The following is a 23,474-nucleotide window of genomic DNA, read 5'->3' on the forward strand; positions in this document are numbered from 1 at the left end:
AACCTATTTTCTCAAAACGATTTGCCAGATTTGAACTCTTTAGTTCAGATTAAGAACCGTGACACAAATCGAGTCTGAACTGTAGCAGGGCCCCTCGCGGGCGCGTGCTACAGTGACAACGCAAAGTGAATGGGAAGCATAACAATGCTGTGAAGGCACAAATATATAAGTGGAGCACGCGGTCTACGCGGGCAACGAAATTGATTACAAGGATGCGGTCTACACAAGCAATGAAATTGATTACAAACATGCGGTCTACGCAAGCAGGACATGTGGTCTACGCAGGTAATGGAATTGAATGCCAACATGCGGTCTACGCAAGCAAAAAATGTGGTCTACGCAAGTAATGAAATTGAATAAACATGCGGTCTACACAAGCAAAACATGCGGTCTACACAAGTAATGAAATTGAATAAACATGCGGTCTACACAAGCAAAACATGCGGTCTACGCAAGTAATGAATCTGAATCAGAAGAATGCGGTCCATGCAAGCAGAACATGAGGTCTACGCAAGTAATGAAATTGATTACAAACATGCGGTCTACGCAAGTAGCGTAACTAACATGCGGTCTACGCAAGCAAAACATGCGGTCTATGCAAGTAATGAAATTAACATGCGGTCTACGCAAGTAATGAAATTAATTACAAACATGCGGTCTACGCAAGTAACGTAATTAACATGCGGTCTACGCAAGCAAAACATGCGGTTTACGCAGGTAATGAAATTAACATGCGGTCTACGCAAGTAATGAAATTAATTACAAACATGCGGTCTACGCAAGTAACGTAACTAACATGCGCTCTACGCAAGCAAAAGATGCGGTCTACGCAGGTAATGAAATTAACATGCGGTCTACGCAAGTAATGAAATTAATTACAAACATGCGGTCTACGCAAGTAACGTAATTAACATGCGGTCTACGCAAGCAAAACACGCAGTCTACGCAGGTAATGAAATTAACATGCGGTCTACGCAAGTAATGAAATTAATTACAAACATGCGGTCTACGCAAGTAACGTAATTAACATGCGGTCTACGTGAGCAAAACATGCGGTCTACGCAGGTAATGAAATTAACATGCGGTCTACGCAAGTAACGTAATTAACATGCGGTCTACGCAAGCAAAACATGCGGTCTACGCAAGTAACGTAACTAACATGCGGTCTACGCAAGCAAAACATGCGGTCTACGCAGGTAATGAAATTAACATGCGGTCTACGCAAGTAATGAAATTAATTACAAACATGCGGTCTACGCAAGTAACGTAACTAACATGCGGTCTACGCAAGCAAAACATGCAGTCTACGCAGGTAACGAAATTAACATGCGGTCTACGCAAGTAATGAAATTAATTACAAACATGCGGTCTACGCAAGTAACGTAACTAACATGCGGTCTACGCAGGTAATGAAATTAACATGCGGTCTACGCAAGTAATGAAATTAATTACAAACATGCGGTCTACGCAAGTAACGTAATTAACATGCGGTCTACGCAAGCAAAACATGCGGTCTACGCAGGTAACGAAATTAACATGCGGTCTACGCAAGCAAAATGTACAAAGAGAAACTTGAACACATGTGAGTGAAAACATATCATTCATAATGCAGGGATGTAAAATACTGTAACACAGCATAATTGAAACGATTTGTGGGAATCCTCAAGACATGAAAAGGATACGGGAAGGGACGTTCTTCGTACGTATCGGGCATCGTTCGCAGAAGTTGTGGCCTGAGGTCAACTCGAAGGTCCATGTTCCAAAAGTGTGCTTCCCCGCATGGTCTCAAGTAATGAAGGTACCAAGCCATGTAGTTGACCCGAACAAAGGCGCGGAAGGTGCGTTGACCGCAAGGGGAGTTTTACTGGTATCAATTCTGACACTTTGTTACCCTGTCATTCTATGTTTTACTTTCCTTTTTACTGGTAGTTTAACCACATTGCACTGCCTCGGGCAGGTTTTATTCTTTCTCAAAATTATACATTTTTCAAAGCACGTGACGGGAATGAAACAACCATTTTGTTCAAAAGATGTTGCATTTGTAAACTTTCTATGCATCGCATCGCAAGGTATCACACCACAATGTGAACGAAATTGAATCTATTTTGAACACCGAGTATGTGCATCGTAATAATCAGGTAGTGAACCGACTTACAACTCGATAAGCAAAACAAAGGCATGATATAACCAAACAAGTGTGAGTACAACTCGATAAACAAATCAAAAACTCAAAGAGAGTGAAATACAACTCGATAAGCAAATGTACAATAACTCGATAAGCAGACAGGCGTGACTCCGCAAGAATCGATCACCGGGGGAGGGATCGGGGGTGGTGGAGTTCCCCAATCCCTAGCATAAACAGCTCAAGGAACCAGGAGGAAGCCCATCGGCCAGGGGTAGAGGCCATCGGCAACAAGGAATGGCCATCGGCCAGAAATTTGTTCTGTCGGCAAAAGGTAATGGCCGGTCGGCAGAATGTTTGGCCGGCCGACTATGAATGAGGGAATCACCAGAATGTTGACACCTGTCCTCCACCCAACCTTATCTCCTACAAAAGACCCCAGCTTCGTAGTTTTTCTCAATTCCACACTGATTTGCTCTAATGGAAGAGTTTCTTGCTCAAAATCTCATAACTTGGATTGCTAGCTTGGATGGCTCGGAAAAGTTGAATTTCTGGGGTTTCGGCATAAATGCACTATTCACTCTGGGTCGTACCCCATTGCACCTCCCGTTTCTTCATGCCGCGGCAAGGTTTTGGAATCCGGTGATGCATGTCTTAGCTTCGTTGGGCAGGAGATATGTCCTACCTTTGAAGATTTTCGAGCCTTAATGGAGTCCGAGCGCGACGAGGAGCTCCTGCCCCAACTTAATTTTGGCCATGCCCAATCCTTAGGGCGAATGTGTGGACTCAGCATGCGTGACGCTCGGTCTCTGATTTGTGACGGGATGCTGGATATTCCGAGTTTGATCTATCGGTTTTCTGATGCTGGTGATCGTAACAACCATCACTGGCAAGGCTTCCGGCGACATGCCCTCTGTTTGTGCGTGCTATCTCATTTTCTATTTGTCTCAGGCTCTGGAGGGTCTAGTGTCCGGCTGACCGAGGTTGCCCAAGGCTTGAAGGAGGGCAAGAGCTGTATTGCCATGATTCTGGCTGAGACGTTGATGGGCTTAGATGCCTTTTATCGTCATGAGACGATCAGATTAGCGGGGAGTCCACTACTACTACAGGTAATGTTTTCCACCCAATCTTACATATGCATTGCTCACATCACTCGGCCCTCAAGCTCGGTCTTTTCTCACAAAACCCTATTCTCGCTTTTCTCTCCTCGTACATCTCTCTATTCTTTATTCTCTCATTTTTCATCCCTCCCCAGGTATGGTTGATGGACAAACTGCAGGTTGTGGACTCTTGCCCAGCATATTCAGCTCGCGGCTACTTTTTCCGGTACCGTCTAGTCAATGCCCTGGATGAGGGATGGTGGTTCGCTTGGATGTGCCGCTTGTCCGCAGACCGTATTGCTTGGCGGTGTCCTTGGCTGAGCCTTCCGGCAATGAGTTACAACATGTCCCGGCAGACTGGGATTCAATTGGTTGGTCTCACTCACTGTGTATTCTACTTCCCATTTCGGATTCGACGCCAATTCGGCCATGATCAGACCTGCCCGCCAGAGGGGATAGAGTATCCTGCTGCATTTCCAGCCCGAGGCGCACAGCTTGCTCGGCAGGCCATCGCGTGGAGGACGAGAGAACTCCTGGCCCCCGCTCCCACTTTCAATTATACTTTGTCTGACGAGTGCGTGGATTGGCTCAATGAAGAGGCACAGATTGGGCCCAGCTTGGCATCAGAGGCTTCGACCATCTCTGGGAGGGGGCGCAGGAGCACCTGACTTGACTATGCCCCGGATTTATTACTTTATTAGTACTTTCAAGTTTTCTTTATGAATGTAATAAAAAGCAACTTCGATTGTATGCAAGAGCAGGAGAACTCTGTTTTGAAATCAATGAAATTGAAGGTTGTGGTACTGAAAATTTTTCGCTTTGGTCCAAAAATGGTGTTAGTTGTAAAAAGATTAATTTGAACAAAGTCGACTTTTATTAAAACTTTTCAGAATCATTTTCGATATGGATCAGAACTGGACACACCTGAGATCTGTCTCTGAGATGTACAACCCCGGATCCCTGCAACTGGAAAGTTGCCCCTAGTCTGAAGAACATTGCAGCACTGCGCAGCAACGGAAAGTTGCCCCTAGTCTGAAGAGCACTGCACCGGAGATCATAACCGAACCCTTGAATGCTGAATAGACAAAGATGACCGAGATGATCAAATGGACAAAGTTGATCGGGGAAAAGGGTTATGGCTGAACTCCAGGATGAAGTTGCCTACGTATTCCAAAGATGGGAATCAAGCCTTACGTAGTTCAGGCTTAGGTTCACTCGGGTATTTTTACTCTCCTTTTGCGCTCTAACTTTTGCCAAAACCGCCCTTTGCGGGTTTTCAGCCTTGCGAGCTCAGTTTTTATATTTTCTAATTTTTGTGCTCTAACTTTTTCCTAGGTCGCCCTTTCGGGTTTTCGGCCTAGCGAGCCTCTCAAGGGTAATATTTCTTCAACTTGTCCATGTTGATCGGTTGGGAGAATTCCAGGCCATCTAGGTCCATCAGAACCACAGCTCCACCTGACCAGATAGCTTTGATGATGTAGGGGCCGGTCCAATTAGGTCTGAACTAGCCCCTAGGGTCGTGGATGGGAGCTCGGTTGTCTTTGAGCACCAAATCCCCTTCCTCTAGATTCCTGGACTTGACTTTCTTGTTGAAAGCCCGGGCAATTCTGCGTTGATAACTTTGAACATGGTACAGTGCTTTCAGTCTTCTCTCATCAAAGAGCATGAGTTCCTCAAACCTGCTCTGCTGCCAATCTGCTTCGGCTATTTGACACTCAGCCAATACTCGTAAGGACGGAACCTCAATTTCGATAGGTAGAATGGCCTCCATCCCATAAACTAATGAATACGGAGTCGCTCCGGTAGAAGTTCTAATTGAAGTCCTGTAGCCCCACAGAGCAAACGACAACTTATCTGGCCAATCCCGGTAGGTTTCCACCATCTTTTGCAGTATATGCTTGATGTTCTTGTTGGCGGCCTCAACCGCTCCATTGGTCTGCAGCCGGTATGTGGATGACTTATGAAAAGCCACATTGTATTTTTCCAACAAGTCTATCACTTCCTTCTTGAAGTGGGAACCGTTATCTGAAATTATCTCGTTTGGAACCCCGTAGCGACAGATGATGTTGTTTCTGATAAACTTCGCGACGTGTGAAGCCTTCAACACCGCATAAGATTGGGCCTCGACCCACTTCGTAAAGTAATCTATCCCTACCAGGATAAACTCATGGCTATTCGATCCCTTCGGGGTAACAGCTCCGATCACATCAATTCCCCAAACTGAAAACGGCCATGGGGACGTCATGTTGTACAGCTTTGACGGCGGGATGTTCATGCAGTTTGCATGGATCTGGCATTTGTGGCATCGCCGAACAAAGCCGATACAATCCTCTTCCATGGTGGACCAGTAGTAGCCCTGTCTGAGGATCTTTCTGGCCAGCATTACCCCATTCATGTGTGCCCCGCATTCTCCTCCGTGGATGGCCTCCATCAGGCGCTTCGACTCTTCAGCTTCTACACAGAGCTTATGCATTCCCAGATGACCTCTCTTATACAGCTTACCCCCGCAGATGATGAACTGAACAGTCATTCTTCTGATTGCCCTTTTATCCTTGGCATTTGCCCCTGGTGGATACGCCTCGTTCTCCAAGAAGTTCCAAATGTCGTAATACCAGGGGTTGTCGTCCTGAGCCTCATCTATGGCGGAAATCGACTCGTACGTTGGCGCAAACTTCTGGTCAATAATGACTGGACGCATCCGGACCCCGGACGGCATGTCTATCATGGAAGATAGAGTTGCTAGTGAATCTGCGAACCTGTTGTTCTCTCTTACTAGGTGGGTGAATTTTAGTTTCTCAAACCGAGGAATTAACAAATCCAAGGCCTGGTGGTAAATTATCATCTTTTCCTCTTTGACTTTCCAGTCTCCTTTTGCTTGAGATACAACAAGGTTCGAGTCCCCAATGACGTCCAACCGTCTCGTCCCTAGTTCTAGGGCTGCTTCTAGGCCAGCAATACATGCCTCGTATTCTGCTTCATTGTTCGAGACTTTGAACCGAAGCTTGAATGCTAAAGGGATACGAGAATCGTCCTGCGCTATCAGCAACACTCCTATCCCATACCCGTACTGGTTTGACGCTTCGTCAAAGTACATCGTCCAAGTTTGATCTTCGATGTGCAGAATGGCGTCATCTGGGAATAGGTACTCATACGCGTCATCCCCTTCAACCGGGTGGTCGGCAAGGAATTCCACTACCGCTCTTCCTTTTACCGACTTGCGTGTTACATACTTCAGATGAAATTCAGAAAGCAACAGCAGCCAACGAGCTAGCCTACCCGTAAATGCTGGTTTCTCGAAAAGATATTTGATGGGATCCAAGCGTGAAACCAACATTACAGAGTGAGCTAACAGGTAGTGTCGTAACTTCCTGGTAGCTCATACCAAGGCCAAACAAGCCTTCTCCAGCGGAGTGTAGCGGGTCTCGTAATCCAGCATCTTCTTGCTCAGATAGTAGATGGCCCTTTCCACTTTGTCCTCTGACTCTTGTGCGAGCATGCAGCCCATGGTAGTCTCAGTTACTGAAAGGTACAATATCAACGATTTCCCTGACTCTGGTGGTGACAACACGAGCGAGTTCTGTAAATATTCTTTGATCTGTTCAAAAGCTGTTTGACATCGGCTATCCCATTGGAATTTCTTTCCTTTCTTCAGGAGACCAAAAAGTGGTTCACAAGTCAAGGTTAGTTTTGAAATAAACCGTCTTATGAATTGCACTTTACCTAGAAAGCCTCGCACCTCCTTTTCAGTCATTGGTGGTGGCATTTCTAAGATGGGCTTAATTTTGGAAGGGTCGACTTCGATGCCCCTTTGTGTAATCAGAAACCCTAGCATTTTTCCCGCTGTAACACCGAATGTACACTTCTGAGGATTCAACCGCAGCCGAAATTCTCTGATCCTTTGAAAGAACTTTTGTAAGGCAGTGTAGTGGCCCTCTCTTTCTTTGGACTTGACAATCATGTTGTCCACGTACACCTCAACCTCTTTATGGATCATATCATGCAATATTGTGGTTGCTGCCCGTTGATAAGTAGCTCCAGCATTCTTCAACCCAAATGGCATCACTCTGTAGCAATATGTACCCCACGGGGTAGTGAATGCAGTCTTCTCCCGGTCTTCGGGTGCCATTACTATCTGATTATAGCCTGAGAAGTCATCCATAAACGAAAGCAAGGCATGCCCCGCCGTGAAATCTACCAATTCATCAATGTGTGGCAAGGGAAAGTCGTCCTTCGGACTGGCCCTGTTCAAATCTCTGAAGTCTACACATACCCGAATTCTGCCATCCTTCTTCGGCACTGGGACAATGTTGGCCAACCAAGTCGGGTATTCGGATACCAGCAGGAAGCCTGCATCGATTTGCTTGGTGACCTCTTCCTTGATCTTAATGGCCCAATCAGGGCGGATCCTTCTGAGTTTCTGTTTGACAGGTCGGGCCTCGGGATCAAGAGGGATCCGGTGCTGTACAATCTCAGGGTCGATTCCAGGCATGTCTTCGTAGGACCACGCGAAAACATCTTTGAAATCTTTTAATAAAGCGACTAAGCGCTCGCGTTCCTCCGAAGACAACGTGGACCCGATCTGGACCAGCTGCGGGTCCTTCTCAGTACCAACGTTCACAGTAGTGATATCATCCATTAAGGGTTTAACAAATCTTTCCTGTTCTTGATCAATTAATCGTTGCAAAACCGGAGGAATTTCTTCCTCGTCGTTTTCATCAAAATTTTGAAAATCCTGATTTAAGCAATAAATCAAAGGCACAGAAAAATACTCATAAATCACATCCACATCATTCTCATTAAATACTTCCAAGCCGTCCGATTCTTCTGTTACAACAGACTTAAAAGAGAAAGAAAATGACGACCTAGACAGGACTGTGGCATCTGGGTTATCACCCCCAGGAATACCGGACTCAGACTCAGTTGAGCTGGAACCTGATTCCGACTCACAAGACTCGGTGGAATCAGATTCCGGCTCACTACCTGACCCGGTGCTGCTTGATAAAAATCCTTCTTCATATTGCCAGATGAGAGAGGGTGCAATGGATGCATCCAAAATAGTTGCTGGTAGGCTCGCAGCCGTTTCATTCCCGATCATGCATACCGAGGAGTTATCCCCCAAGCACTTCTGTTCGATCAGAGGATCTGAAAGTAGACATGCCAGTGCTACCCCCATTTCGTTTTCAGCGTCCTCAGACTGCACTTCCTTACTCTGTTCAGTCTCAGCCGGCAGATCTGCCTGTCCTTCGGCGATGTCATTCTCAGGTAGCTGCAGGTCAAAGAAAATCTCAAAACCTGGCACGCGCTTCTTCTCCGCGTTCAGCCATGGTTCTGGGAGCCACAAAACGAAAAGTCCTCCCCCTTCCGGACGAAGCGTCTGTTTAGGGTACCCTGAATGGGCCGGTGCATTAAGTCAAAAGGCTTCCCCATCTGTTTCGCTCTGTCTCTTCCGGCCATTTCCTTTCCTTTCCTTATCCAGTCCTCTTTGGTGGGTAGATAACCCAATCCAAAGGTATGGGGGTTGTATGGCACTTCGGCCAATGCTGCGACGCCCTTTCGGCCGCTCTTGCCCAATCCCATCCCGGGGATGTGTTGGAGCTTGTTCATGAGATAGACTGCTTGAGCACTGACATATACCCCTTCATTAGCTGCCATGATGTCCTGTACAACCCGAGCCTCAGCCAAGGTAAAACCTGATATGAGCATATCTTCCATACCGTGCTCAATTTCTAGAACAGGCGTAGATACCTCCGGCGGTGGATGGATTGATGAATTCCCGAGGACAATAGCCACCCCCTTCCCGTGAGGGTACTTCAGCATCTGATGTAAAGTGGAAGAGACTGCCTTTACTTGGTGCAACCACGGCCGCCCCAAGAGCAGATTGAAGGTTGCGGGAACGTCTAAGACATGGAATTCAATGTTGTGTTGTCCGGGACCAACCTGGGTCTGAATTTTGACAGTCCCCATCACCTCCCTGCTAGTATTATCATATGCTCTGATCACCTGAGCAGTCGGCACGAAGTCCGCGGGTTTCATCCCGATCGCATACGCTGTTCTGGCTGGGCAGACATTGATGGCGGACCCTGTATCAACAAGTACCACCGGTATCCATTTGCCTCTACATTCCATGGAAACGTAGAGGGGTTTGTTGTGATTTGTGCCCTCAGGCGGTAGTTCTTTGTCTGAGAAGGTTAATGCCGGGGGACCTCCTCCCGGAAAAACTAGGCCCACCAGCTGTTCGGGCGTGGTGTCTATAGAAAGCTTGGCTTTGTCCATGGCTGAAAGGACAGCCTGTCTATGTACTCGAGAAGCCATAAGCAGCCCCCAGATGGAGATGCCTGCATGTATCTTCTTCAATTGTCTCAATACGGCCTCCTCCTCGAGTTGCTTTTCTTTCTGCTTTTCTGCCTCCTTATCTTTTCCAGACGCCACTGGTTGATCTAGGTGTGGAGGCTTGAAGTACCGTCCACTCCTAGTCATGTGATCGACTTCGCCGATATACCAGGTATCATCTGGTTGGTTACCCCCCCAATCCTCGTCCGTGTGGGCAAGACATAGATCATCATCTTCCCACCACATTCCATCTGCAGCTGACAAGCACCTGTCCGGTTCTGGCATGACTGTTCCAATACTTGCAGTACCTTCTATTCCTATGCTCACGGCATTCTCCGTTTCTGTACTTGCGGTGGTCTCAACCCCCATGTGGGCTTTTGCCTTCCTGATTCTCTCGGAATCTTCGAATCTTTCCTGTTCTGACTGTGTCAATGCAGTCGATTGTTCAATAATCCCTGTACTCAAAATGCTCCAATCCCGAGCGAAACTCTTGACACCGGCGCTCTCCGGCGATGTACTCTGTTCTTCGACCCTCCCAGCTATTACTGACATTCCTGCCCCTGCCGGGCCTTGTTCTGACTGAAACTCTCCTACCACGTCTGGTTGGTCGTCTAACCATCCCGTAGCCTCCGCTGATTCCTCATAATCGAACCAGTTGACGGCTGAGTCTCCTGGATCTTGGTTACTGTAAAACTGGAACTTGGCAAGGTCCTCTTCCACAGCCGTTAGATCATCCGTTCCCTGTCCTGGACTGTCCCCTTGGATCGCACACAGCTCTCCTCCTGCTGGAAATTCCACATCCGGTCTATTCTGGCCTATTGGTGAAATGTAGTCACTCGGACTATAAGCATTCCCAGCATCACTCCTAGATTCCGCAGACTCTGGCTCAATAACCCCCTTCTCCTTTGGAGTCTTCTCTCTCCTGCTCTCGATAGTCACCACCGCTGGCTTGGGTTGGGTTATGGAGACGTCCATCATGCACAAATCGGTGCAATCGGGAAGGAAAACCTCCGGTTTGGGCAGATAGGAAGGTGTGGTATAAATACTAGGATCGTAGGACACGACCCCAGTATGGATGAAATTGATTCTTTTGGGTGGTAGAGCTTGGTTATGTGTGGGGAGAGGATTTGTAGTAACATTGGGTTTCTCAGGAGGTAAAATCACCCCATTATCAATGAGATCTTGAATCTCATGACGTAATCAGAAGCACAGATCGGTGTCATGACCGTGCTGCTGGTGAAATGCACAATACTTGGCTGGGTTGTGGGCAGCGGGGAGTCTTTCTGGTAAGGGCCGCGGCTCTAGGGGCTTCAGATGCCATTTTCTGATTAGAACCCCCAAAGCTTTGGACAGGGGCATATAAAGCGGAGCGAAGGTTCTGGTGTTTTTGGGAGGGTATTTGGCTGTTTGTGGGTTGCTTCCGGACGCACCGGAGAATGGTGCGGCTGCCATAGTCCTCGGGGGAGGGTTGGTGGTGACCATACTCACTTCGGAGGTCCTGGTAGTTGTAGCGCCACTCGGGCCTGCATTAGTATTACGATTGAAAGTTCTGCGGGGTTGCTCCCCGTCATTATCAATCAAGCCTTGCTTTAAGGCATCCTCAATCTGCACCCCCATTTCATGCAGATCGGAAAAGGTAGGGAAGGGGAGTACAATCATCTTTTGCATTAACTTCGGCTGAAGATTGCGCACAATCATCCGAATCTGGTCTTTGTCCGTGGGCCTTAAGGTCATCATTGAAGCCCTAGCCCGCCATCTGGTTACGAATTCTGAGAAGCTCTCTTTGGGTTCTTGCCTCGTTGTCTCGAGATCCCGGGTCGTGATCTCGATTTACGTATTGTATGAGTACTGCAAGATGAAGGCCTCAGCCATCTCGTCCCAACTTCTCTTGACATCATCCTCCAATTTGGCATACCATATGGCTGCTACGCCCGACAGGGTCCGGCCAAATAGAGACAGCTTCTGCAGTCTAGTGAGGCCCATTGGCCTTAGGATGTCTGAAAACAGTCGCAGGTGCACCATGGGATCCCCGGATCCGTCAAAATGATCAATTTGTGGCATCTTAAACCGATCTGGCAGCGTCACGGCTGCGTCGGTGTATCCGTCTTCAATGTCCGGAATGGACTTCACACCTTGAGATTTCTTGAACAGCTTTTCAAGCTTGCTCATTTTTAATGCCATGGGGTCCACCTCGGACTCGAAAGGAGAATCCGGTTGATTGATAGAAGTGGGTGCCCTGGATAGTTGAGGTAGAATCGGGGGCGGAGCCGGCCCCGTCGGGATGTCTGTATCTTCTTGGACATTCCGGGCATTCGGTGTTTCTTCGGGTATCGGAACCCTTAGTGGGGGAGGGACTTGCTGTGAAGCAGATGCTCCGGTTTGCTGCTGCAATCTCACGATTAACTCTGCTTGCTCATTCATAACTGTGGCCCGTTGTTTGGCGAATTCTGCTTGTCGGACAGCATCCTGCTGCATCACTTTCATGCTTTCTTGGAGTTGGCGCACCATCTCCTCTAAACTAGCCATACTGTTGTGTTCTGACTGAATTATCGGTATATGTTCCCTTTCTGTGGGTGAAACGGAATCCTGATCCCTACTGTACACAGGTGGGGTAGATAAAGCCCTCTGTACTGACTGTTGAACTGATGCCCTCTGCCTAGCTGTCCTCCGTCTAGTAACCGGGGGTAGAGAGTGGTACACCGGTTGTCCATCTACCAGATCCTCAGATCGATGGAGCCGACGACCTCTAATCCAGAGTGCTTGGGGAATATCTACCGGGTTGGAAGCAATGGTGCTAAACTACCTAGAAAAAAAGATAAATAAAGCAGTAAATAAACAAATAATCGGACAGCACAACGGCGTAAAATAAACACATACAACGCACAGTTGGGTATTCAAAATACACAGTTGGTAAGCCGAGCACACTGTTCCTCGATATTGATCACTGTTCCCTAGAATCACTGTTCCTAAAACTGAACCTGATACTCGCAGATAACTGATTCTCATAAACTGACACTGATGCCCTCAGGCCTGATACTCAATCTTGCAAACTGATATGTATGTTCCCTGTAGAGATACATTCTAAAAGCACATAGCAAGTAAAGAGAGCCAAAACACCCCTATGTTGGGGTAGGGTTTCCCTGTCCTATTTTGCCAGGAGCTAGGGTTTCACTATGCACGCAGCAGTTTTCAAACAACCTAACATCGGGTAAGCAGCCTGTCCTAACTTGGAATGGTCACTATGGATCCGAATATGCACTAGGTCGAATGGTCGAAAAGGGTGCCCCGGTAAAACCAGGGTTTTTGTTCCATACTGTCAGAGCCCATAACCGGTCAGCCTTATGGTCATGCCTTGACAAGACAAGCCTCTGGCAAACCGTTCAGGAATGGCAGATGGCAAACACTGTGTTCCTAAGCGCACCAATGCACATGCAATGCAAAGAGACACATAAATGGAATCAAAATAGGATATCACGAGTTCGAGTCAAGCTCTCTAAAATCCCCAGCAGAGTCGCCAGAAACTGTAGACGCGCCCGCGTGGGGGGACCGCTACAGTTCGGACTCGATTTGATGTCACGGTTCTTAATCTGAACCAAAGAGTCCAAATCTGGCAAATCGTTTTGAGAAAATAGATTTTTTTTTGAAAAGAAGTGCCAAACATGGACTGCTTTGCCAGATACAGAGTCGCCACCTAAATATTTTTTATAGGGGAATTTAGGAAACCCTGACTCGGTGCCGAAGGCCACATGTCCGTCATCACCAGAGTTGCCTCGGCTCGGGAGTTAGGGTACGATTGGGGAAGGTCAGCTATGAGCACCCCCTTTCGCCCGATCCGAAGATCGGCCTCTACTAACCGTGATATCCGTTTTTGAAAACGTTATGTGTTCTTATTCCATTTATTAGCCTAGAATTACTATGTTATGCGCACAGCAAACAAGTATAGACTAGATTGCCTAATTTGGAAATAAGCATTGCATATCCGTTTGTTTTGGAAAAATGTTTTGGAATTTGCTACCCGCAAGTAGGCTAAAACACGGATTTCAACAAGTGTTTCCAACTCAGACAATCCAACCTTCACCCACAGGCATTCAAACAGTTTATCACATAAGCATCTAGCCACATGGTAAGCATGCTGTCATGATAGAATTCACACGCATGAGATATGCTAAAGCATAAATGCTTACCAAGTACTCTGAGCCAAAACAATAAACTAGTTAGCCAACATGCATGGTCCTAGTTCATGTCAAATTGACTAATGCAACACATGCAGGATGCAATTAGAATAGGCTCGGCTAACCTAAACATGGCATGTGAAAATGCACAAGTAGCATGTATTCAAGTTAGATTTGAAATACTAATGCAGTTAGCATGATGCGCCGAGCCCGGTGCATGCAATACTGATGAATGATGCACGCATGCATTATCATAAGGTATGCTAAATTAAACATATCCTATTACTAACCATCAAAACAGGTAAATAAAAGGGGAAGAAAGACGTGGGGTTGGAAGACATACACACACTCACGCACACTTATTACATAATTGCCCTCACTCGGAGGGTCCAAATAAATATTACAGTCCGAATAATAAACGCATAAATTATTGCAGAATTTCTAATTAATTAACAGAATGAATGCAAAAAGAAAGGTGGCCACAGCCCCCGCCTTGGGATGCGCGAATGATGCATGCTCGAACCCGTCTCGCCCGAAAGGTCCGTACCATACCACTGTCGCCTCTGTTTACATTGCCCTGCTTCTTTGAGAAATTCCAAAGTTCTGGGAGAGGTCTCCTGAATACTGTGGAACACCATCGGCTGAAGGAAATGTCCGCCGACCATTGAAAATACCCATCGGCTGTTTATGAAGCTATCGGCCCAGGAAGGATTGCCGGTCGGCACTGAACACTGCCGGTCGGCAGAGAACACTGCCGGTCGGCAGAGACTTCCTGCAGAAGACAGTTTTGACAGCAACAGAGGACAGACAGTATATGGCATGGGATTTCAGGCACATGTGAGCATGGTCATGTTCCCCATCATGTATTGAACTCAGGGAAGCATGGCCCTCGATCCTCGAGCCATCAATTGTGCATGATAGCCTAAGAGATCAAGCTTGCCATTTGATGTAAGAAAATGCATGCAACACACAAATGAGGACCAAGACCCTATCATGTTGAAGTCAAGGGCCCCGGTGACCGAGAGTTAAGACGCGTTACATCACTTATAGTATGAACGCTCCTTAACCCTCACACTTGGTTTAACACCCCAAACCAAGTAATGCAATGCATGTTATGCAAACATGACTCAAAGATACAACATGAGATTAAGATGCAAGGCATGCCAAATGCCATGCAACTACCATGGCAAGTATACAATGCTAGGCATGCAAGATGCAAATGCAATGCAAACATGGACGATTTAAGCAATAGGATCATCATGTTACAACACCTAATGAAGCAATCATGCAATAAACGTGAGACAAGCATGCAATGGTGGACTTAAACCATAAAGGGGCAGACCTCAATCCACCCCAAAACAGTGGCCAAAAGTGCCCAAAATGGTGGACAAACACTCATGCCAACACCCAAGCCAATGGACCTAAAGCTAAGGCACAAAAAGGGGACACTTTACTTCCACTAACATGACCATTCATGGCATGAATTAGACAAACAAAACAGAATCTTAGCATGCAAAAATGGACTCCAAAACCCACTGATATGGCAGCTTAAGTGGCTCCAATGAGATGCATGCACCAAGACTCATTTCTAGGCATAAAAGGGCACATCCTCAAAGCATGAAAGAGGTCACATATGCAGACATACAAACATGATTTATGGACTGAAATACGATCCTAAATGATGCCAAATCATGAGGATGGTCTGAGCTACACATGTTGGAGGCCAATATACTCAAGGCTTACAAGCCAAAACACAAAAAGATGACACCAAACATGGCAAGCATGACTGAAACAGATGGCCAACAAGCCTTAAACATGGTAAAGTAATGCCAATACCTTCATAAAATTAGGCTAACACATGCAAGAATCATGACTTAAACACAAGATGCATTTCTAGGCCAAATAGAGGAATGTAAAACAAGTATGTTAAGCATGCAAAAGGGTACAAATCCGACCAAAAACAGAGATAACATGTGACCTAGAGACGCCCAAAAACCTCCGGAAAAGGGCCAAAATCAGTCAAGCATGCATGTTGCCCTTTAAGCCAAAAGACAAGGAAATGAGGCAATGAAGGGAGGGGGGGTGTCCCTCCCCTATACAAGACTTCAAACCACCTTCCTCACCACTGAAAATCCACTGGTTTTCAGTGGTGAGAAGACTAAGACACTCAAGCAAACAAAGCCTCACAAAGGAAGCACCAGAAAGGCCAAATAAGGCCTAAGAGGTGAGTTTGAACTCAAACCACAAAATACCCTTAATGAAAGTTCTTAAGCATGAAAATATAAGCTTTTTTTATGTTATACACAAAGCCTAAATCAGCAAGCAAGATAGGTAAAAAACTAGTGCAAGTTTGGGGAAACTAAAGCAAAGTGATTACCCTTGAAGAACACCTCAAGAACAGCCAATGCAGCCCTCTTCTTTTGATCAAAATCAGTCCAAAAAGTCAAGAATCAACCCTCAAAGCCTCTCAATCTCGGAGCAAGGTGTAATGGTGTGTGTTTTAGTGCAAAAGTAAGGCCAAAATGCACTTTTAGGCTTCCAAACACACCCTAAGGATGAGAGAGAGAGAGATATATATATATATAGAGAGAGAGAGGGTGATAAACCAGATATATAGATATAAAAGCTCTGGTTTTTGGTTCAAAAGCTCTAACCCTTGGCAAAGGGAGAGGGTAAGTGTTTAAATAGGCAAAGGGCCAAGACTAAAGCTTCTCAAGGAAGCTAAATGAAAGGGGCAAAGGGTGCAAAGGAGTCTTGGCTTCTTGGAGAAGCTAAAACAGCTGGCCAAGCTTCCCCAAGAAGCTTGGCCAAAGGGTTCAAGCTTCTAGAAGGAAATGGGGTTCAAAGGCTCATACCAGCCAGAAACTGCACGGGGAGGAGTGATGGTGCATTCCAGCTGGCACAGCTGGCATGCACCATGCCTCAAGGGTGCAAAGGAGTCACACCGGCCAGCAAAAGATGTCACCGGCAAAACAAAGTGCCGATCGGCAGTATATTATGCCGACCGGTCATTTATTTTAAGAAACCATGGCCGGTGGCTCCCCTAAACAGCTGGTGATGCTAGGGGAAGGCCGGTGGAATGTGAGGGTGGCCAACAAGCCATTCTCCTCCCTTCAAGGCAAAAACACAAGTGTTTTGTGCCAAAGCCAAACACGGAACAGTCAGGTCGAGAGATCCTGAGGCGAGGCGCGCAGCCAAGACTTCCGGGAACTCAAGACGAACACAAACATGGATAATCACCGAGTGTTCAAACGGTGACGTCCAAGTCTTGAGGACGGTAAAAAATGGGGTGTCTACAACTACAACTCAATAAACAAAACAAAACAACACAAATACAACTCAAACAAACTTGCTAAAACCCAAAAGGGACTCAAAACAAGACGCTAAAACACACAAAGAGCAGAACCAAAACACATGCTTTCAACATTGTTCAGCACAAAGGAGGACAGCAGGCCCAAGAAGAAGGGTGCCGACTAGAATAAGGATTTGCCGGCTACTAACAGTGGCCTGCCAGCAATCAGCAGTGGCCTGCCGACTACCAAAGTGAAGAACCTCCAAATTGTTGACACCTGCCTTCCACTCACTGCCTTATCTTCTACAAAAGGTTGAGCTTCGTGATTTGTTCATTTCAGCTGCAAATTTTTCACAAATGGAGCCATTTTACACCGAAAAACTCTCAGATTGGATCGCGACTTTAGACGGCTCGAAAAGATGAATTTTTGGGGTTTCAGCATAAATGCACTTTTTCCGCTGAGCCATTCTCCGCATCATTTTCCATTCCTTCATGCCACTGCTAGATATTGGAACCTGATTAGACATGTCTCTAGCTTTGGAGGACAAGAAATGTGCCTGACAATAGAAGAATTTCAAGTGCTAATGGAATCCTGACACAATGAGGAAATCATACCTCAGCCCCATTTCGGCCACATCCAAGCTTTGGGACGGATGTGCGGGCTTACTCAACACAAGGCTCGGTCTTTGGTTCACAACAAAGAGCTAGATATTCCTAGCCTGATTCATCGATTTTCTGAGTTCGGCAACCAAGGTAATCTTCTTCGGCGGTGTTTTCGGCAACACGCCCTTTGCTTATATATGCTGGCACATTTCTTCTTGCCCCTAGCTTCGACGGATCTAGCATTCAGCTAGTTAAAGTGGCCCAAGGTTTGAAATGGGACAAGAGTTGTATTGGCTTGACATTGGCCGAGACTTTGATGGGCTTAGACGCCTTCCATTGACGAGGGACGACCAAATTCGCAGGGAGCCCACTACTTCTTCAGGTAATGTTTCCTACCCTTTCTAATATGTGTTTCTCACATCACTCGGCACTCATGCTCTGTTTTTCTCTCAAAGCCCTTTTCTCACTTTTCTCTCGGTATATATCTCTGTATTCTTCCATCCCTCACCAAGTGTGTCTAATGGACAAGCTGAAGGTAGTGGACTCTTACCCTGCATACTCATCTCAAGCATACTTTTTCTCCCAATAGCTAGTGGATTTCCCGACTGACGGATGGTGGTGCCACTGGATGTGCAAGAGGTCTGCTACTGACATTGCTTGGTGTTGCCCCTGGCGTAATCTGACCGAAATGAGCTATAGCATGACTCGACAACTTGGCATACAGCTGATTGGCCTGACACACTGTATATTCTACTTTCCATTCCGATTCAAGCATCAGTTTGGACATGATCAGACTTGCCCAGAGGATGGGGTAGAGTACCCAGCTTCATTCCCCATCTGTGGTTCACATTTGGCTAGGTACCTCACTGCTTGGAGGACGTGAGAACTTCTAGCTCCTACCCCTAGTTTAAGTTGCGCCCTTTCTGGCGAGTGCCTGACTTGGCTCGAAGATCAGGCATAAACCGAGCCCACTTTAACATCAGAAGCTTCCACAAGCAGAAGCGGGGGATGCAGGAGCACCTGACTCATCTATGCCCCTAGTTTATTGCTTTGATCTTACTTTTCAAGTTTTTTAATGTAATAAAAGCAACTTTAATTTGTATCGAGAGTTGGAGAACTTTGTATTGAAATCAATGAAATTAAAGTTGTGGCCACCGAAAGTTTTCCTTTTGGTCCAAAAATGGTCTAAGTTGTGAAAGGTAAAATTTGAACATAAATCAACTTTTATCAAAACTTTTCAAAACCATTTTCAATAAGGATCACCACTTGACACACACAGAATCTATCCTTGAGATGTACAAACCTGAATCCAAAGATAACAAATTGCTCCTTAACTAAATAACACTGCTCAGCATTGTAACCAGCCCTTCTCTTAGACTAAAAATCACAACCAAACTCTCAGGTAGAGAATAGGCAAAGATGACTTGACCAAACACATGGACAGGAGAGTTGAGTTGCAGGTGTTTACGGCCGAACTTCTAGATGAAGTTGCCTACGTATCCCGAAGATGGGAATCAGGCCTTACGTAGTTCGATTCGGGTTCACTCGAGTATTAACGCTCTCCTTTTGTTCTTTAACTTTTGCCAAGGCCACCCTTTAGGGTTTTCAACCTTACGAGCTCAATTTTTCTTTATTTCCAATTTCTTGTGCTCTAACTTTTGCCTAGGTCACCCTTCCTGTTTTTCGGCATAGCGAGCCTCTCAGGGATAGTATTTCTTCAACTTGTCCATGTTGATTGGTTAGGAAAATTCTAGGCCATCCAAATCCATGAAAATAACAGCTCCACCCGACTAGATAGTTTTAATGATGTAAGGACCAATCCAATTGGGTTTGAACTTGCCCCTAGGGTCATGGATGGGAGCTCGGTTGTCTTTGAGTACCAAATCCTCTTTTTTGAAATTTCGAGACTTAACCTTCTTGTTAAAAGCCCTGGCAATCCTACGTTGATAACCCTGAACATGGTATAATGCTTTTAGCCTTCTCTCATCAAACAACATCAGTTCTTTGAACTTGCTCTGCTGCCAATCCGCCTCTGCTATCTGACACTCAGCCATGATTCGCAATGACGGGACTTCTATTTCAATTGGCAAAACAGCTTCTATCCCATAGACAAGAGAGTAAGGAGTTGCCCCTGTAGACATCCGGATTGAATTTCTATAGCCCCAAAGTGCGAATGGCAATTTGTTTGGCCAGTCCCTGTAGGTCTCAACCGTTTTCTACAAAATATGCTTGATGTTCTTATTGGCGGCCTTAACTACTCCGTTAGTTTGCAACTGATATGTAGATGACGTATGGAAAGCCATGTTGTATTTCTCCAACAAGTCGATCACTTCTTTCTTAAAATGAGGGCCAATATCTGAAATGATCTCATTTAGGACTCCATATCGTCAAATGATATTGTTTCGAATGAACTTAGCCACATGTATTGCTTTCAACAATGCATAAGACTGAGCTTCCACCCACTTCGTGAAGTAATCAATTGCCACCAGAATGTATTCATGCCCATTCGACCCTTTCGCTGTGATTGTGCCGATGACGTCGATTCCCCAGACTGAAAAAGGCCATAGTGAAGTCATGTTGTACAGCTTCGACTGTGGGATGTTCATCGCTGAACAGAACAGCTTCCATCCCATAGACAAGAGAGTAAGGAGTTGCCCCTGTAGATGTCCGGATTGAATTTCTATAGCCCCAGAGTGCGAATGGCAATTTGTTTGGCCAGTCCCTGTAGGTCTCAACCATTTTCTGCAAAATATGTTTGATGTTCTTGTTGGCGGCCTCCACAGCTTCGTTAGTTTGCGGCCAATATATAGATGACTTATGGAATGCCATGTTCTATTTCTCCAACAAGTTGATCACTTCTTTCTTGAAATGAGAGCCAATATCTGAAATGATCTCGTTTGAGACGTCATATTGACAAATGATATTGTTTCGGATGAACTTAGCCACATGTGTTGCTTTCAACACTGCATAAGACTGAGCTTCCACCCACTTCATGAAGTAATCAATTGCCACCAGAATGTATTCATGCCCATTCGACCCTTTCGGTGTGACTGCCCCGATGACGTCGATTCCCCAGACTGAGAAAGGCTATGGTGAAGTCATGTTGTACAGCTTCGATGGCGGGATGTTCATGTGATTCACATGAATTTGGCATTTGTGGTATCGCCGAACAAAACTGATACAATCCTCCTCCATAGTAGATCAATAGTAACCTTGCTTGAGAATCTTTCGGGCTAACATTATTCCATTCATGTACGCTCCACACTTTCCCCCATGGATGGCCTCCATTAGGCGCTTTGACTCCTCTGCTTCAACACAGAACTTGTGCATTCCCAGATGACCTCTCTTATACAGTTTACCTCCGCAGATGATAAATATAACGGCCAACCGCCGTATTGCCCTTTTGTCTTTGGCATTTGCCCTTGGTAGATAAACCTTTTTTTCCAAGAAGTTCCAGATATCAATGAACCAAGGGTTTTGATCTTGCGCTTCATTTATTGCAGCGATAGTTTCATATGCCGGCGTATATCTCTGCTCAATGATGATCGGACACATCCAGACTCCAAGAGGGATGTCTATCATAGAAGATAGAGTTGATAAGGCATCAGTGAACATGTTGTTCTCTCTCAGTAGATGAGTGAAAGTCATCTTTTTAAACCTAGGAATCAGAACGTCCAGGGTCTAGTGATAGATCTTCATCTTTTCTTCTTTGTCCTTCCAGTCTCCGTTTGCTTGAGACACAACTAGGTTCGGGTACCCGATAACATCCAACCTTTTTTCCCCTAGTTCCAAGGTGGCTTCCAAATCAGCGATGCACGCCTCATATTCTACTTCATTATTAGATACCTTGAACTGGGGTTTGAAGGCTAAGGGTATATAGGAATTTTTGGGTGCTATCAACAACACCACTATCCCATTACCATATTGATTAGACGCTCCATCAAAGTACATTGTCCAAATCTCTTCCTCGACTTGCAAAATGGCTTCATTTGGGAACAGGTATTCTACTGCTTCATCCCCTTCTACTGGGTGATCTACCAAGAACTCTGCCACAACTCTCTCCTTGACTGACTTGCAAGTGACATACTTCAGATCAAATTCAGAGAAAAGAAGCAACCAACGAGCTAGCCTACTCGTAAGCACTGATTTCTCAAAGAGATATTTGATGGGATCTAATCTCAAAACCAGAATTACGAAGTGAGCTAACAAGTAGTGCCTCAACTTCCTGGTAGCCCATACCAAGGCTAAGCAAGCTTTCTCTAGCAGGGTGTAACGGGTCTCGTAATCTTGCATTTTCTTGCTAAAGTAATAGAAGGCTTTCTCCACCCTATCCTCAGATTTCTGAGCAAGAATGCATCCCATTGTTGTGTCCATTACCGACAAATACAAAATCAAGGGCCTCTCTGGCTCTAGTGGCGACAACACAGGTGGATTCTGAAGATACTGCTTGATCTGCTCGAAAGTGAATCGACATCGATCATCCCATTGGAACTTCTTTCCTTTCTTCAGGAGACCAAAAAGTGGCTCACAAGTCAAGGTTAATTTAGAGGTAAACCGTCTTATGAATTACACTTTACCTAGAAAGCCTCGCACCTCCTTTTCAGTCCTTGGTGGTGGCATTTCTAGGATGGCCTTGATTTTAGAAGGATCTACCTCAATGCCCCTCTGTGTGATCAAGAAACCTAGCATTTTCCCTGCTGTTACACTGAAAGTACACTTTTGCAAATTCAATCTCAGTCTGCATTCTCTGATCCGTTGAAAGAATTTCTTCAAGGCAGTGTAGTGGCCCTCTCTTTCCTTGGACTTGACAATCATGTTGTCCACATACACCTCGACCTCTTTGTGAATCATATAATCCAGAATTGTGGTTGCAGCCCTTTGAATATGCTCTCGCGAATGAGAGTCCGAATGAATTAAGCTAACTAGCTAAGCTACGATGTTTAAATAATTATTACAACAAGTAACTAATTATGCTAAGCTAATTAATTAAATAATTACAGCAATGATGAACTAATTTAATTAACTACTTTAAGCTAATTAAATAAGTACAACACGAAGCTAATTAGCTAACTACATTAACTAATTAATTACAAAGAGACAAATTAAACTAGCTAACAAATTAATTACAACACGAATTAACTAAATAATTAATCTAATTAAATAATTACGACACTTTAATTAGATACAACACAACTACGACAAACTAATTAAAAATTAAAAATTAATTAATTAGTCCCGAGAACGAGGGAGGCCCAATGCATGCTCTGTTTCTACCCAAAGAACGTCTACTGTTTGCTCCCGAAGGCCTCTATTTGTAGACACCCCATTTTTGACCGACCTTAAGACTTAGATGTCATCGTTTGTGCACACGATAATTGCGCATGTTTGTGCTCGTTTTGAGTTTCTGAAACTTTCGGCTGAACGCCTTGTCACGGGACCTCTTAACTTTCTTCTTCACGGTTTGTTTTTGGACCATGCCTGGGTGCCTTTGCCCGGAGGGAGAGAGAGGCCTGTAGGCCACGTTTTGTAGCCGTTGGCTACTTTTCCCTCCTATAGGCTAGTTTCCGGAGCTTTCGGCTAAGTGCCTTGTCTCAGGGCCTCTTAGCTCCCTTTTTCTTGGTTTGTTTTTGGACCATACCTTGCAACCCCTTGCCTGCAGGGAGGGGAGGGCCTATCGGCCACTTTTTGCAGTTATAGGCCACTTTCTCCTCTTGTAGGCCACTTTAAGTGGCCGGTAGGCTAGTTGAAGTGGCCTACGGCCATTTTTCTATTTTTGCAGATATTTTTGCTGCCAATTGTGCCAACTGTTAGGCACAGAATGCATTCTCCATACACGTGTATGAAGGGATTCAAAC

This window comes from Camellia sinensis, unplaced genomic scaffold (genome assembly GCF_055761805.1).
Source record: "Camellia sinensis isolate YWXY unplaced genomic scaffold, ASM5576180v1 Unanchor3, whole genome shotgun sequence".
NCBI classification, from domain to species: domain Eukaryota; kingdom Viridiplantae; phylum Streptophyta; class Magnoliopsida; order Ericales; family Theaceae; genus Camellia; species Camellia sinensis.